The 3,601-nt window shown below is 36.7% G+C and overlaps 1 pseudogene; it reads right to left on the reverse strand.

Annotated features, from left to right (window-relative positions):
* Positions 1-768: 768 nt before the first annotated feature.
* On the reverse strand, positions 769-1,712 carry LOC102500338 (olfactory receptor 5T2-like; annotated as a pseudogene).
* Between the last annotated feature and the right edge of the window lie 1,889 nt (positions 1,713-3,601).

Consider the following 3,601-nt stretch of genomic DNA (forward strand, 5'->3'; position numbering starts at 1 on the left):
CTTTCCCTCTGTATCTCTGGCAAGCACATGTGAGCAAAAATCTCAAAACAATTTACATCATGTAATACATATTAAAATTTAGCCATGTGGACAGATGCATGCAGAAGGGAGAGTTGGTGAGAATAATCCCTATAATGATCAGTTGAGGGCTTCCTAAAACTCCTAGGTGGCAACAGTACTGTTGTGATGATGTATGACTAGATGAACAGATCAATATCAGATGGTATTTCCCTTTTTTCATTGGTAAGGGTTTAAAAATTTAGAACAGCTGTATTTTTCTAGTTTAACACTGATGGTTTCATTCCTAATGTCTCCTGAAAGGCATCGACCATATAGAGTAATCCATCTTCATCCTTTTCATTTTTGTATACTTTGGAGATGGATGTGAACATGATCACCATGCTGCGTTCACTCACCCGAAGGAAGAAGCCTTGATTAACATTTAGCTTTAGGCAGCTTTTAATTATTTTGATGAGTTCACTCATGTGGACATGATCAGGTACAGGAACTTGATTTTATCCCAGACCATTATTCTCCATGCTTTTATGCCTTCCAACATTTTAAGTTTATTATTTTATTTATTCCATAATATAGGCATACACAAAAAAAAGATAGAGAGACAGAGAGATAGTCACACTTAACATGGTTTTCATGCTATGATTAACAAACATTCTCAACCAGTTAGACTCCAGGCACATGCAAGCCCAATGTGCTCATGGAGTGCCTCAAATATAAACTCTGGATATGTCCCATGTGGGTCTAGTTGTATTAACACTGAAATACCACCTGACCCCCAAACAATCTTTGTATTGCCTCTTTGCCATCTTTGTTTCTCAAACTGTAGATGATAGGATTTAGCATGGAAATCACAATGTGTAAAATATTGACACTATTGTGTCATACTCCAAAGCGTAGTTTGAAGTCGGTCTGAGAAACATGAAGAAGATTGTTCCATGATAAATGGACACTCCAGTTAGATAAGGACCACATGTAGAGAAGACTTTTCACCTCCCTTCAGCAGAGTGCATCTTCAGAATATCCAACAGAATGAAACCATAGGGGACGAGCAATATCAGGATAGTGACAATTTCAGTAGATCCCACAAAGTAGAATAGAAGCTAGTTTCTGTGAGTGTTGAAACAAGAAATAGCAGGGAGAGAAGGGATGTCACAAAAGAATTGTCTGATGACATTGATGAACAGAAAGCAAGGCTGAAAATGAATCCATATGTATAGTACCATGTAAAATTTCTGCAAGATTCCTGATTCCATCAATCATTCAATGATGAATGGTGAATAGACCCTGAGTGACATGCTCACTGAACACAGGAGAGGGTTGTAGATAGCCACATAGCGATCATAGACCATGGCAACAAAGAGAAAGCATTCCGTGGTCCCAAAAGTAATGGCAAGAAACATCTGTGGTACACAGCCATGGAACAAAATGACTTTTGTCTCTTACGTAAAATCTGCTAACATGTTGGGAGTAATAACTGAAGAATGGCAGGCATCCATAGAAGACAGCACACTCAGAAAGCAGTACATGGGGTTGTGGAGCCTGGAATCCCCAATGATCAATACAACCAGTCCTACATTCCCCAAAAGGATAAAGAGCTAGATTGCTAAGAACAGGAAGAAGAGAATCATCTGCAGTTCAAGGTCATTTATGAAGCCCTTCAGTATAAACATGATAACTTCAGTGACATTCTTCATGTTAAAATCTCACGGAAGAAACCTGAAGTTATTAATAAAGTTAAAGTTCATATTACTACAAAAAATTAGACAATATGAACAGGGAATCAGGGAAATACAAATTATTACTTATAGAGAGAGGAGAGAGAGAGAGAGAGAGAGAGAGAAGAGAACACAATTTCTATGCCGCAGATAAGGAGACAATGATAAGATGTTGGGGCAAATGGTCATGGCACTCATGGCCAGAATCATATGGAAGATGAAATATTTATGCACAAATGTCATGTCATTTCTAAAACAATTGCGCCGAATAATTCATTTGTTATGGAAGTCTTAGGTGCTTTACTATCAAATAATATTACGCCTAAAGTGAATGGAAAACTTAAGTTCTGACATGCAAACATGAGTGGACAAAGCATTGGAAGAGGATGCTAGAATTCTAGCTCTCTCAACAATTTCCTCCAATGATTTGCTATAATCTACTGACCTATAGATACATAATGTTAATATTCATTTTACAAGACTAATCAATGAGAGATAAATTATGTTAATAAAGTTGACTCTTTACAATAAGTTTAATTATGAAATGTGCAGAATTTGGTTAGTTCTGCAGAGTATTCTATCAAGGTTAATTATAACAAAACTGTCTTTGATTGAGAAATTTTTTTCTCTACCCACTCTTTAAATCTGAATTTCTTCTCTGTTTCTTTTTTGAAGTTTTTGCCATAAGGTTCAGGGCTTGCCTGAGAGACAGCAATAAAGAAAGTGAGAAATCACCCCCCAGGGGGCATGGCCACACTACAATTCTTTCTCACTCACTCTCCTCTTGGGATTTTGGGTATGCATGCACACACACCCACATGATCTTCAAGTCCCCTGGTTTGTGACTGGAACCACGGTCGGCCATATGGCATTCAGTGCTTCAACCAACCAGTCACTATCCGGCCTCTATGTCTGAGTTTTTTAGAGAATACAGAAATTTTGTGAATTGTGTTGTCATTTGATATGAAGCATACACATGTGAATCACTACAATTCATTTTCTGCATTACAATGGGTTTAATTTTGCTTTGGCGAATAAGGTGTTATAGCTAAATTTCTATCAGATGAGAAAAGAAAAAATGATTCTGTATGAGGGTATGTCACTATTAGCCATAAATTATTCACAGTTGTAAAGAGAAAATAATTTTGAAAACTTAATAATACAGGACCAAATTTTATAATTAATGAAAATCTACTTCTGTGAAACACATTTTTTTAAAGAGATTTTTGCTATTGGGTATGTGCACTTGACAGAGAGGCAGAGAGACAGAAGGTGAGAAATCGCATCCCCAGGGGGGATATTTATGCCTCAATCTATTCTCCTTCATTCTCCTCGCAGGATTTTGGGCATGCACTCACCTGTGCCTGGCATGAGTTTTAAGCCACCAGGTCCAGACTTGAACTGTGATCAACTGTGTGGGAGTTGTAACCATTATGCCATCTGCTGATCCTGAGACCAAATTTTAATAGAAGGCAAAAAATTATGAAAATCTTGACCTTAATGATGAAACATGAGATTTGCAAAAGAAAAGAATTTTAAGACTTAACTCTAAACCTATTTATTTTGAGTTGATTTTTCTATACTGCATAAGGCAATGGTCTAATTTATTTATTTATTTTTATATGCATAGTCACTTCGTAATGTGTTGAAATGATTATTCTATGACATTCATGTATTGTTGTTACCCTTTTGAAAATAACTTGACCGTATGACAACTATGCACTGCATACCAATGCTTGAACCATACAATAATGGATGAAATACATGATAGCCGTCACATCAGATTACAATGGAACTCAAAAGTTGTTATCACCTAATGACATCATAGATGTGCTACCTTCATAGCACAACATAATGTTCTGTGTTTG

This window comes from Tupaia chinensis, unplaced genomic scaffold (assembly GCF_000334495.1).
Source record: "Tupaia chinensis unplaced genomic scaffold, TupChi_1.0 Scaffold000486_1, whole genome shotgun sequence".
Taxonomy (NCBI): domain Eukaryota; kingdom Metazoa; phylum Chordata; class Mammalia; order Scandentia; family Tupaiidae; genus Tupaia; species Tupaia belangeri.